A 14515-nucleotide genomic window follows, 5' to 3' on the forward strand; every position below is an offset into this window, starting at 1 on the left:
TCTCCGATTTGTGTGTGTGCATGCGTGTGTGTGTGTGTGTAACTCCAGGGCTTCTTTACCTCCTCCATTCCCTTCTTTCCCTGCCACTGCAAATGTTGCAGAGCATGATAATGAAAGCTGGTGTCCAAGCCACCAGACAAGCCCATCACTGCAATCAGAACAACTGCACGAGATAGCAGCCTGCAGGCTCATCAAGCTGTCCTGACGCTGGCCAGCCTCGTGCACATGAAGATGCCAATCTCGCCTCTCTCCCATTCCTCCTCCTACTCTTTGGCAGCCCAGTCTCCTCACCCTCCTCCCGCTGCCACGCTCCCTTCCTCGCCCTCCCCCTCTCCTCCATCCATGCGCAGCACCAGAGGAACGCCAGCCTGGGCCACATCCCAGCCTTGTCTCTTAACGATTGTGATAGGAAATGCCCAGCAGGCTGAATCTTTCCTAGAAAAGCAAGGGGAGGTCGGAAGGCATATGGTTGCTGTCCTCTGAGCTCCGGGTGACAAGGTCTGTGATGCTGCCTCCTTCCCAGGCAGAAAAGGGAAAAAAAGAGAGAGAGAAAGAGAGAAATATCGCCTGCCTGGGCTTTGGGAAATCACAGGCTGCTCCCAGCAGTGAGCAAACCTCTCTGACCCTGTGCCACACTGCTGGGCACGTATCACACCATGCTGGCATAGCAGAGGCTGGCATTGTCCTAAAATGAGAAGTTAAAAATGCAGAGAGCCTGAAATCTCTCAGCTTGTTTGTTTAACACAGTCATGGGGTGCTCCACTCTTTGAGAGAACAAACATCGGGCTGCCTCTCCTCCCTGACCTAGAATCACAAATTTTTAGGCACATTTGGTACCAAAGATGAATCTCAAAGAGAGGACAGAAGAATATTCCTGTGTCTTTGCAACTTCTATTGTCATTGCTGGCAGATGTTTTGCCCAGTTCCATACACATCGTTACTTAAAACCCTGCTGGAACCAAGAGTTACCTGACTGTCCAGGCTGTGAGCTGGGCTGAATGTCTAGGCTGTTCGTTATGGCAAGAGCAACGTGCTCTCTGGAGAACAAGCTCACCGCTGCACAGGACAGGAAAGGTGGGCACAGAGTTGGCAATGGGCTGCACTCCGCTCAGAGACTCGCTCTTCCACTGGACAACCAAATTCAGCAGCTAAAAAGAAGAAGGACAACACTTCTTCTGCTTGCTGTATAGACCCTGTTGCAACAACCCCTGTCATAGTCATCTGTGCCACTGGCATGAAGGGAAGTTAGCAGTTTTGCATTTTAACCCTAAGTATAGGGCGAGTTTGGGTTATTGCACTGTAGGCCTTCTACAGGGTTGTCTTTCACCAGCAGCGTGTTCTCATAAAACACAGAATGGAACTACACGTTTCCCCACTAAACGAGCACAAGGGCTCTTCTTTCATACAAATGAGTTCTCTCAACATATGAATTCACTGATCTCTCTTACTGAAGCTACATAAAGCTTCTTTCCAAACCATACACCTCACCTTTAATAATCAATATTTCCTTTCCACTTGCTCAGCTTTCAAGGTCATATGTTGAACAGATTATTCACACTTTTAGAAATCTCGTCTTAGGCTGAGGCTAGCACTGACATTATGAGGAATTTAAAGCAAAAACACACTGAATCCAGCTTGGGGTTGACTTGCCAATGGAATCTTAGGCCAAAAAAAAAAAAGAAGAAAGTGCTATTTGTCCAAAGTAAAACGGTAAATAAAATCATTTCTAGGCTTTTAAAGAAGCTATTACATACAGCAAAGTAAAAGAAAGATTACTTGATGACAGTGGCCTTTTAAAATCTTACAGAGAGCAGGAGCACTAAGCAGTTAGCCAAAGGCTATCTATATTCTGCTACTCTTACACGTGCTCCTAGCTCCTGCTTTAGAAAATGTCCTTTCACAGTCATGGCACTGTATTCAGAACACGGAACAATTACCTGTAATCCTACACGCTATCATATCCATTGATTCCATGCAGTAGCTTTTAAAAATATTTATCTAAATGGGATTCGAGCATGCTGTAATACTAGCCTGCATTTGGAACGCAGTGCTAACTATAAGCAGAATGAAACAGAAGAAAAGTTCAGGAGCTTTTTGTTGTCTTTTCTTTTAAACACAAAATGTCTTCATTATTAAGATGATTTTATCCTAGAAGCAGAGAAATAGATTACTTACACCAAATGCCAGCGAGCACCATCACCTCTAGGAAGCTGTGGCTAGCCACAGCACTAAACAAGGTATTTGCTGCAGCTGAGCTTGTGCCAGAGTCTCCATACCTGCATGGGGAATGCATTGGTTTGGACAGGGCTGAGTCTAGCAGAAAAACCCAAGAGCTCACCAAGTACAACAGCCCAGATCTGTTCAGTCTCAGTACAAGATGAACTTCAGGTTCAAACATTTCAGCTCTGATATGGAACTGAAAGGGGGCTGTTTCCTGGAAATGATTAAATGGAGCGCACTCCACTGGAAATCTTCAGTGAGACCCTACATCACAACAGGCTGATGCCTCTGAAGACCTTGCTGGACTCCCACCACGATTTGGCCTTAAACCTGAAGTTTCAACACCCAGTTTACCACCCCCACCAGAGTGCTACTCTACCATTAACTACTGTTTTACCTTCAACACCATTTTTACCCAAGGACCTGAAAGCGCTCTACCAATATCAGATTTAACAATTCTAGTGATCCCTTGTCTTGGAGGCAACTAAGGCTTATTGCCCTTCTGTGGCAGACAGATACATTACTCACAAGGAGTTGACATGAGATGGAGAAGGTCAAACAGTAATGAAGTAGCAGTGGTTTGGAGGAGAACCCAGAAGTCCAGTAGCCCAGACCCCTGTTTAATCTTGTAGACTTCTCTATAACCAGTTTTTATGTTTCAGAAGGAAAACAAGAGTAACGACTGTGACTTATCAAATGTCTAAAAAGAAGTAGGGAAAAAAAAAAACAACAAAAAACAAGCGTGCTAGGCTGTCTGACTACTACAAAATGGTGAGCACTTTTGCATCCCTTTCTCTTGCCATGTCACTAAGAATTACAATCTGCCTAAATGCCTAAGCACATTGAGAACATATAATAATAATTTTAGTGTCAGAAGTCCCTTGGAGATCCAAGCCAGATCTTGTTTCCTAAAGTAGCTCAGGGAGAAGAGACTGTGACTACAATTTGCCCATTCTTTCATCAGCACCACACATTTAGAGTATTTTCATTTCCAGCTGAAGGGGCAGACAGGAGCCACCTGCACAACGCTCCTGATAGTCATGACATGTTTGTGACAACACAGCAAGGGCAAGTGACAATATGCTCTAGCATCACTCCACAATGGAGACTCCTAAGATTTGGAAAGATGAACAAAATTCAAAGCTTAGTATACCTGACTGTGTGTGACCACTGCAGGTCACTGCATCTCCCTTCAGCTTGGCAAGCTCGCGGCTCAGTTCACACCGAGAGTCTCCCATTTTAATGATTTCTCTATTTTCTGCTCTGCTAGAGTGTGATCACATCACTTGCCAAGGAATTTCAGCTCCCCTTACTTTCAGTGGCAAATGCAAGCCCTCTCTGTCCCTACACGAAGCATACGCTCCCTCAGAGGCCACCAAACGAAGCCTTCGAGCCATGTACAGAGTCTGGCTGCGAGCGTCTTATCTCTACGTGTTTCCTGGGCCAGGAACGGGTTAAAGCTATCAGGGCAACAACAAAAGCGAAGATCCTGAACATCATTTCATGCAAATGACCTTTCAGTGGCTTCCTGTTCGTTCACTGTGCTCTTGTCTGCCAGGGCCCCGGGGCCTTCAAAACCTGGGGCTAGATTTTAACTCATCTCCCCTTATCTGCTTGACTGACTGTCAGCCTCGCACATCTCCCCGCTTGTGATGAAGGCCTTAATTAGTGCTTGTCTGTTTACCCTTTTCCTATTGCCACCTCTCTTTTCCTCTCCCTCTCGCTATTCTCCTTTCTCTCTCCCATCACCCTCAGGCTTGTTTGCTTAGCTGGGCATCTCTTGTTTACTCAGTAGGGAGGTTATTATATATGTAAATAAAGGAAGCCAAACTCCACGGAAAATAAAAATATATCACATAAAAGATAAAGAAATATCAACACAGAAACATATTCTCACATTCAGAGACATCGTTAGAGCTGGCCTCCCTCTTTTTTCTAAGAAACAAAACCATTTTGCTGTCTTCTGAATTCAAAGGCAGTTAGGAAACTGAGCTGCTTCCCCCAGATTCCTTTCCTTGGAGACTTTATTATCACGAAATATGGACAGTGTGTAGTGATCACATCCCACCCACCTGATTTGATGTCTCTGGAGCAGACACCACCTACTTTCAATTAGCTAGTAGCAGCGTGCACTGCCTCACCAGGGCTTCTGCTCTGAGAAGGTATTAAAAAAATGTGAAACCTGCTCAGCTTTTGTACGATGAAAGAACATAGGATGCATGAAGATCAGGTAGGTTTCTCCTCCTTCAAATTATGTTGGCTACCAATTTGCTGTAAAAATTATCCAAAGAAATTGAAAGTTACAGACGAGAAAGAAGGATTAAAGTCAGGTAGAGCACCCAGCTTTCTAGTTTTGGCTCTCACATGTTTGTATTTTTTAGAATTATGTGGTCATCTTAGTGTAGAGGTCTGATCGATACATAACTACAGTCTGAAGCCCCTCAGACAAGGTCCCTGTGCTAAGCATGGCAGAGCCACATACACACTAAGAAATCACAAACACCTTGAAGATTCCTTGAACAAGCCAAGACACAACATGGAAGGATAAAGCCAACCTCACACAGCAGTTTACTGCCAGACTCAGAGGCAGAGCATGCACCTTCCGAATGCCAGGCTAGTTCTTATCCATTGGACCTGACTCTCCTTACTGGCCATGCTGTAAATGACGTGTTAAAACTCGTCTGCTTCCTACAGCTGCTCATCAGTCAGCCCTGGAATGTCTTGTCCTCAAGCAGAGCCTCTTTGCCCCATACCCCAGGCTTCAGACATGTCCTCCAGGCTTTCTGAGTGGCACAACAAGAAGCCATTTGAAAATCCATGCCAAATACACCACACCACTAGGACTGCTTACGGTTTTATTGTGTCTGCCCCTCTGACGTACCCCTCACAAAACACCTCTCCATGAACAAAATGCTGGGAAGTTTTGATGAAAACAAAGTCAGTGCCCTTCAAAAACGAAGTCAGTGCCCTTCTGCATAGGGGGCAGACAAAATCAAGAACTTGTGATGTTGAGGATATGGTGACCATGGTTTCACAACCTTCCCAATAAGCAGGGAACTAAAGCTAGCCTGGATGGTGAGAATTATATTTTATATCCATTAAAAAAGGGATGCAGCCTGCGTTTCCACAGTGACATCAGACAGCTGAGAAATCTTACCTGCAGAGCTTCTCCTGACACATTCCTCCCTAATAAAAGCTGCTTCACACCTGTAATACGGCTCATAAAATTTGCTTTGTAGCTAGACGTTTAGTAAAACTTCTGCAAGGCTTACAGGACTAAAGTGTGAACGTATGTAGCTGTTATGATCAAAAGAGGACCTGTGACTATTCACTCAAACACACAATGCAGTCTGGAGTCCTGAGCTTTTTAGACTCTTGCGGGTGGAGTTTCAAGACTTATCAAACCTCACAGGAAATAGCAGAGTTCAGGGGCTGCCAAAGAGCAAAGGACAGAAGAGAACAGTTCTCCCATTAGCAACTAAAAGCCATTAGCTTGAACAGAATAACGTGCTCACGTCATGAGAGAGGGGAAGGGAGAACTGGATGGAGGAAAGCTGGGAAGGAAGCATGATGAAGACTGGGGAGGGAGAGAAAAAAGCAGAATAAAACCCCTTTTTCTCTTTCTGACAGAGGATTACTAGGATAAAAATCATTCATGTTTCGGAATAACTCATACACTGTAGTGCTGTCTGGAACAGACAGACAGATATGGAGGTTTGAGGCTAGAGAGAAGAGAGAAAGACAGACAGACACAGGAGATCTCAGCATAAAAAAGAGAAAGGAATGTGGTAATACAGGGATAGATGGAGACAGGGCTGGTGAATGTCCGGAAGACAGTCACAGGCCTGGCCAAACATGTCCTGACCTATACAGCAGTTCAGCTCAATACAGGAGACAGACAGCTGTGCCAGACACCGTGCCGGGCAAGGCAAGGCCATCGGTTCAGGCAACACACCACTCGCTCTGCTCCCTGCCAGCTGCACACCAGCACTGTCACTGTTTTCCTGGGACTTACTTGGGATAAGGATCCTCGTAACAGATCCAGTAAAATTCATAGCAATAGGGTAGAAATATCAAGGGAAAGAAACTGAGCCAATGTATTTCTTGTGACAGTTTGTAATATTTCTGGGTAACTTCTTGAAGACTTGACATTTTTACACCTGAACTCAGTGGATCCACTCCCAGTTATGAACAGTTCGTGAATCAGAGACACGAGGTCATTTTTAATCGGGTTGAGAGACATTTCAGGGTCAGTTTGCAAGTATTTGTAAAAGGTGAAATTTTAGAGACTACTTACTCATTAACAGGGTGTGTATGCAGGCACACAATTAACTGCATTTCAGAAGATGATCAGGAGTGCTAGCTGCCTGTTGGGGCCTGAGCTCTAAGATCTCAGTTTGTCTTGATAATATCTTCTAAGACCTGAACATTGCAAGAGGTTGCGTCACTCCATGGCTTTAAATACTAGTGACACACCAGGTGAGAAACACCACACCTCAATCTCAGCACTCAGTATGAACCAGGGCATTCAACGCAAGCAGGAATTTATTTCCCTTTGGCTTCTAAGGTTAAAGGGCTGGAGCCTTCTCAGCCTAAAACCCACGTTCATCAAGACTACCCATGCTGAAAGCACTGACGTCAAAGGAGAAAACAGACAGAGAGTAAGTCCTTAATGCACGTGCCTTTTCTTCAGCCAGGTGCTCAACGTTCATATGATCCTAAAAACCGTATCTCAGCAGGTATGAAACACCAGGCTCTATTTTACAAACAGTGAGATCAAGTCTGCATGGCCTGAAAAAAGCTTAGAGAAAAAAGCAAGAGAAAAAGGCCTGCTCATTCCTCCTCTCTGCTCACCTACCTCAAGAGCGAAGGCAGCTGCTGCGGGCAATCTGAGCGATCGGCAGGAGTCACACAGGAGTTCTTGTGACAGACGAATTATTGCCTGGGCACAATCTCTTGACCTTGGTCAGGGTAACCAGGAATTGCACAAGTAGTCAATAAAGACTGACTCCAAGAGCTGCTTTTACATCTTTATCCTTCTGAAAAGGTAAAAACAGTCAATTGCCGCTAAAACACAGCATACAAAAGCAGCAAATCCAGACTGATGCAGCTAATTAAGAATAGAATTAACAGACATACATTTACATTATAAACCAAAGCAGTGGTCCTAAACCCCACCATCCTATCTCCTTGACAGATGACAAAATAGCTCTGCCTTTTATTGGGCATCTGCCAATAACTACTACCTCTGAAGCAAACATCAATGACTTTCTGACCACTAAGCCATTTTTAGTTACCAGGTACTGAAATATAGCCCAGGAGTCTGTAATTTCTGAGATGACATGCAGCACTTAATTGTACAGGTCAGGGGGTTGTTGTTCCACTCCTGCCTCCTTCTGTCTGCAAAAAGTTCACCAGAAATGGAAAAAAAAAACAAAAACAAAAAAAACAACAACACCAAAATTTTCATAAATGACACTTGGGAGTATTAGTTGAAGAGCTAGAAATAAGTTGCCAAGTAAACCCCAGAGGATGCTTGTTTAAGTGCAAGCTTAGACCTTTATCTTTAATTCCTCCAGAGCTCTTGGATGCAATCCATTTAGCCCTTCCAGAATACTGCTTCTTGACACCTAAGTGTCTCACCTTTATTACCTGAAAAGAGTAAAGCTGCAGTGGTAACTATTGCCAGCATCTGCTGGAAAAGAAGAAAGATGAACAAAAAGAATATTTAGCTGCTCTGAAGTTTTACTTTTCTCTTTGACTGCTTCTCTTCCTCTTGCAGAGATCTGAAAGATGCCCGTTAACCCTCAATAGACCTCCTTCTACTTCAAATGCTCAAGGAGTTTAGGGTCATTTTCGTTCCTTCAAATGTATTCCTATGTTATATTCCTTACGTTAGTAAGTATTCCAGACCAAACAAGAGCATTTCCACACTCACAAAGTTAAGTTTCTACATACAGTAGGTGAAGTTTACTGTTAGCCTTAATATTGAGCCATATTAACACTAATAGAAAGAGATGCTTCAGTTATTTTGCCGCTCTTTCCTCTAGACTCCTGGATTTCTTCTGTATTACTAGGTCTCTATTCACGTAGTATTTCTGGTAGAACCCTGGTGAGTAACTTTTTTCACTTTCATTTTTCATTTTTCTTTTACAGCTAACATTTTTAATGTTTTCTGCACTGAATGTTCTGGTTTCACCTACGCATTAGGAATACAACTAACCACAACAATATTCTCTTAGAAGTGCTTGGGCATGCTTCGCATCCCTCATCTCTACTATGTTTGGTCTAATTATTTCTATTCAAGTGTTAAGAACCTCTACTTGTTTGGGAAACTGACCTACTAGTAATTTCCACGTGATGAATATACATAATTTTCTTAAGAACTAAAATTCAGTTTTTGATGTAATATTTGATTTCCCACCATCTTTCCTCTTCAAAGAAAAGAAGGGATAAATCTAACCCCCAAAGCCTCAGAATGCCCAAATTTCACAGATTTAACTACTGTTCAAAAATCTTCTCCTTCTCAACAGCCAGCACCAGAAATCTTGACAGAAGGCCTAATCCTTCCCCAAAGGTGGGACGTCTGCAATTAATGCTCATCAGGGCAAATGGAAGAGGACAGAGTCACTGCAAAATGCACCACTGTGAACTTCTACTGATGCCTGACACCCATGGAGCACTCCACAAACATACATGCAACAAGCTTTGCAGCACCCCTGCCAAGTACAGAGCACCACTGCCCAATCTTCTCTGGGAGGAGAGAAATGGCAAAAGAAAAAGATGAGCCCATGAGTGGGCTAGGAATAAAACGTATATCTACCAGTGCTCAATTCCAACACCTCCACTGCAGTGTCATACTAGGGATGACATTCCAGCATGCATTAACCTCCTGGCTTCTGCCCAGCAAGCTACACAACAAAAGATAAACCTCACGTGTTATTGCTGGGAACGACTGAGAGCAGAGTGGCTGAAGAGAGCAGCGGATCTAAATAAGCACATTGCTGCAGTCTACACTCATCTTCCACTGCTCAAAAAGACAGCAACATGCAGACGGCTCCAGCTGTATCTATATTCTGTTCCTATAACAAAAAGAACAAAAAGAAAAAAAAAAACATGAAAAAATACGGGTAAATAAAGGCAAAATAGTCCTGGACGGTGCTGGAGGCAGATCACACACAAAATAAAAATAAAAATAAAAAAAAAAAGGTTTAACCAGTCACAGCTAGGGTGGTTGTGACGTCTTTGGCATCTTGTAACACCCTGAAAATCCGTTATGCTTCTCTTGTTGTGAGTTATCAGAAACACTTTCAGAGCAGTAAGCCACGGCACCAAATCAGCACTCACGGGTCCCTCTGACTCCTCAAATGACCTCAAAATCCCTTGAGCCAATTCTGCTGATCCACAAATCTGAACAAACAGATGGATATAGATAGTTGAGAGGTAGCTTCACTTGCACTCCTAGCTAGCAGGATGGAAACCTCTCCCTTCTGAAGTCCTTTAGACACATCAGAATGGGACTGTACCCCAGTTAACAAACCCCACTGCTCAGCAGGAAACACTGGGTCAGGTACGGGCCCATGGTAAAACACCAAGTATTTTATACATAATATCATGTAGGTCCTCTTATCTAACTGTTCTAAAATACACTGAAAGATTAAACTGTGTATCCACAGTTAAAATGATCTCAGAGCACACCTTGATTAAAGCTGGTCTGCAAACAGTTTCTGTACAAAGTTTCATAATGACAGAAATACTCCCTAACTGTAGTGAACCATAACAAGAAACTGAAAATTCAGAATTACCCTAAACCAGTAATTCTGGGGGAACAAAAGCTTGTTTAGTAGAGGTTCAAGCTCCTGCTTTCATAGCAACAATTATATTTTTATTGGATTTAATATTTATTTAATTCTTTAGTACATAAGAATGAAAGACGTACAGCTCAGTTAATATTTTGCCATGTCATAAAAAAACTGAAATGGAATTACTTTCAGCAGATTATGTTTCAACACTGTCAATATTTACATTTTGCTACTTGTAAAAACGAAGGATTTAGGTAGTTCCTGCTGAGCTATCTGACTGAAGCTGACTGCTCCCCAGAACCTCCTGGTGTCCAGAGGACTGCACCTTCCACCAACAACTTGGTTCACTGGACTTTTTTTCCCCCAAACACTTTTTACTAGAGCGAACACTTTTTTCTCCCATCTCCTTCTCTTCTGTCTCACACAGGAGTTGCTCCAAAGGGTGCCTGCAGTCAAATGCTGAGATTGTTTTGTTTCTGCTTTCATGCCAACCTTGCTGATGCCATTACCTTGGCTTTGGAAACGGAGCGTGGGCGCACAGCCAGCTGGCACTGCTTCAGCAGCATTTTCCTTTCTGGAGCTTGGCATATACCACACCAAAAAGACACTTTCCTAGATAGGTTGTGCAACACTTTGTGGGAAAAAGCAAATTAGTTGACAATGTCCCCTTCATGTTCGCAATGGCTCACACTAGAAAATTAATTAAATATTTTCTTCCTGCCACGTGCAACCAAGAATCACAAACTGCCTGCTCTCTTTATGGTTTTGGTTGGGGATGAAGGGAAGATTTGTTTTCCCTTTAATTATTACTTTTTGGTAAAAAAGAACCAACCAATGAAACAAAAAACAGAAATACCAATAAACCAACAAGAGCATCATATACTGAGAGAGCTGGAGAGAAATGATCCTGAGGACAGGAGCCCCCATGCACATAGACTATAACTCACTGCTAGGTAAAAGTCAGTGTAATACTTAATCCCCGCTTAGAGGTCAGCGGTGAGGGCGAAGCAAGCATAGGGAATTGTTTCTCCTCCACATGGGCTAAATTCACTTATGAAGAATAATAGCTACACCAGCACAGAACACATCCCTGCCTCTCTAAACAGCTCTCCAAGTCATGCTGGCCCCTCTGTTGAAACTGGCCTAGTGCATGTTACCTCCCATCCCAATCAATAACAGTGATGATCTTCCATCAGACAAGCTTCTTTAGGTATTGGCAATTAAATCAGTGGACCTGTTTTATACCGGCTTCTTAAATTTATCGGAGAATGACTTTTCTCTTTTAACCATCACAGCCAGAACTGAACAAGTGGCAGAGGTGAGAACTTCTGCAGTCTGTGCCATGGACAAAGGGTCACCCATCTGCTTTCTGGACTGAACTTTTCAGTGGGAAACCCGCTACTGGAACACACATCTCAAGCTGTAGGGAAAAACATAGAAAAGAGATACAACATTCAAATCCTCATTATCTGTTCTTTATCTTACAGCTCTTTGACTTGCCCTGTTACTGGGATTATTGCTGCTGCTGCTTTGAATTTTCTTGAGCACAAGCCACTATCTTTTCCCATCTATCCTACAGACACCTGCCAAGACAGAAGCTCCAGAGGAAGAAGCAAGGAGACACGGATGTGAACATGACCTTTCCTGTTTCCACCTCGACTTACGTTACACTGCGTCTCTGGCACAAGCCCCAGTTAAACATGCTTTTATTTCCCTACAGCTAGCATCATTTCAAAATCAGATGGCCTAAAACAGCAACTGGAGAACAATCCTCAGACAGTGCAAAGATGGGCACGCTCCCTAACAGGAGAATTGTCCTATACAGGTTGGAATCTGTTCGGTGTTAGGCTCTTCTGGGTTTATTTTAGTGCTGCCCCTCACCCCACCATCCTGCTCCTGCTGGGCTCCAGGCAAAGGTAACAGAGGAGGAGGGAAGGCTGTGACGAGGGAGTATCGGTGGACGAAACGGTACCAGGAATTTTAGTCTGCTGGGCGCGATGCACTTGAGTGCAGCTGACAAACCCAACTGCAGGAGACTCCTTTTGATGCTCTCTCCCACTACCGCACCACTCCCTAGAGCAGCAAGTGCCCTATATCTGCAGAGAGCTACGAGCCAGAGTTTTCTGAACACAATGCCAGAGTTACTCAGGAAAAACAACAACAAAAAAGTCTGTCAATGAGAACAGACTCAAAGAGGGCATTTCAAAAATTACACACAAGCAGCCATTTACTGTACGTGGAAAAGCCCAGCCAGTCTGGTGCTGCAAACGTAAAAAAGCCAAGAGAAGTGAAACCAGATGGTATAAACGTGGGGCCTCATGCCTGTCACCACCACCATGAACAGACTGGCATGACCCAAAGCTCTTGCTGTGGCTGAAGCCATGGCTAGCTTTTGGCTCACAAGTTGCCTACTGCCTCTTGTTTCCAGATAGCTGGTCTATAAGGTATAATACCACTGAGGGCACGGCTGAATAATAAAAGGAATAATAAAGACAAAAGGGAAAATGCCAAAGGGAAAACAAGAAGAGATCCCGGGCAAGAGGCCGCAGACACCAATGGAGGAATTGCACATGGGGGAGTTGTCAGATGCACCTAAATCTAGGATAACTCTCTTTTAATTCCCACTAAGAGGAGTCGTGCAACTCCCAAGTGACTTTCTAAACCTCCAATTTACTGGAGAAATATGTAATTGACTAGCAGCTACTGGAATACAAGAGACAGAAAATATAAAGAAACTGTGTTTAGGCACTCTGTCAATAATAAAATCCATAATAAATGTTTTTCACATCACCCTTCAGCATGTAGCCAGTGACTGTGTTTAGGAATAAATGAATAATTTCTCAGGTGACTTTGATGTAAATTGATCAAATTAAATAATAATTTCATGTTGACTGAATTGCCTTAACCATAGAGGTTCTGATCCAGAGAGGTACTATTGGGCCAGGGCAGGTGCTCAGCACCTGCCAGGATCTGGCTTTACCTTATCTGTTTCATTACCTTGCAAAGCTAGCACCACGATCCGTTAAACATGCTCCCTTAAAACATGGGTTAAATAAACAGCTGCCAGATTTACTCCTTTTGGCCCTTTGTCTCTTACATATACAGATACATTAGTCTTTTAAGCTTATCCACTGAGATCATTTCCTACAAAGCTGCAACCATCTCAAATTAGATTTTGACACTTCCACGTTCATTGATTAGAATAAGTACAGGAGGCAGCAATGAGAAAGGACACAAACGCAAATGTGTAAACTTCCAGAAAAGTTCTGGGTAATAAGACGTGATGCAAGACACTTCTCGTTACCCACTTCCAGCTTGTAAATGCAGATTAACCTCACCTCAGTCCATTTCACATTCAAAGGAGGTAGCTAGTCTATCCACCAGAGCAACATGAGAGACATCAGGACACCATCACAAATACCATGCTCATCTCCAAACAAGTTAAGTTCCTAATTCATACTTGCGCTTGGGAGATCTGCCTGTCCAAGCTTCAAGAGAATACCTGTATTTTCCTCATTTTTTTAATCAAAAGGAGTGTGCTGAGTGCTCAGTCTAGCTGTAATTATCAGTCATGGCCACCCTCAGCCATAACTGGGGGGCCATCTCCTGCCCAGGGAGCAGAGGGTCTGTAACACAGCCAGCGTTATTCTAACTGCTTGGGGGTGACACTTCCCTGTGCTTCAAATTGCTGCGATCAAAGCTTCTGCACCACTGACACACAGGAGGGCTTATGTAGGCTGCTTGCACTGCCTGTCCTGAAAAGGTCTGAATTTCACTGCGGGACTCCAACCCCAATAGCAGGGAGGTGTAAGTCTGCAAATTCATCCCAGGACTCGAGTGTTTGCTCAGCACTGTAAGTCTAGGTCAAACACAGAGCAAAACTGCCTGCCGCCTCATTTAAATATTCAGTGAACACGGCAAAGATTAACATTTCCTCTCTTGAATATCTAAATATTTGCCCACAATCCCCCTGCTAATGAGCAAAGACAAGTGCTGGTAAGTGGCAAGCAGCATTAAGCCTAGAGTCAATCAAATGAGCCCAACAGGCCCTTCAGCACCACCACAAGGCCCATGCGAGCTAAATTCAAAGCTGGTGGCTTGCAAATGGCCCTTCTCTCTCGCTAACTCTCCCCCCACCATACATCCACACACATTCCTCCCTCTTTCCTCTCCGCCCACTTTTCCGCTCCATAACCCACTCGGGGGCATAAAAAACTGGTACTGAGAAACCTGCCAACTGCTTTAGACTTTGGAACACAAGCTCTGCTCTTGTCAGCTCGGAGCCTTCCACACAATGGAAAACATTACACATTTCACTAGCTAACGACCACGCTGCTCATTTACATGTCGTAGGCAAATACTAACAAGGTCGCAGCCAGAAAAGTGCGGTCAGGAGCTGCTACTGCTCCTGGCAAGGGGTTAGTGCCTGGAAAAGGGCTGCACGGGAAACTCTTTAAACACCTTGAAACATGTGCTAAGCTGCTGAAGTATGA

The 14515-nt window shown here is 43.8% G+C and overlaps 1 protein-coding gene across 20 annotated transcripts in view; it reads right to left on the reverse strand.

The window, feature by feature from the left end:
* Positions 1-14515, reverse strand: part of TBX3 (T-box transcription factor 3) — a 273513-nt gene that overhangs the window by 246380 nt on the left and 12618 nt on the right. For 15 of the 20 annotated variants that reach the window (XM_083804584.1, XM_083804576.1, XM_083804573.1 and 12 more), the window contains 3 exons: positions 10532-11442; positions 9157-9302; positions 7079-7259 (listed from right to left, as the gene is read on the reverse strand). The exons of 1 other annotated variant lie outside the window; for it this stretch is intronic. The gene's annotated coding sequence lies outside the window, so the exon portion shown is untranslated. Of the gene's footprint in view, positions 1-7078; positions 7260-7872; positions 7892-9156; positions 9303-10531; positions 11443-14515 lie in introns of those variants that run through there. 4 more of the 20 variants (XM_083804582.1, XM_083804580.1, XM_083804581.1 and 1 more) reach the window with 4 other exon arrangements.

Source organism: Anser anser (assembly GCF_964211835.1).
Source record: "Anser anser genome assembly, chromosome: 18".
NCBI classification, from domain to species: Eukaryota; Metazoa; Chordata; class Aves; order Anseriformes; family Anatidae; genus Anser; species Anser anser.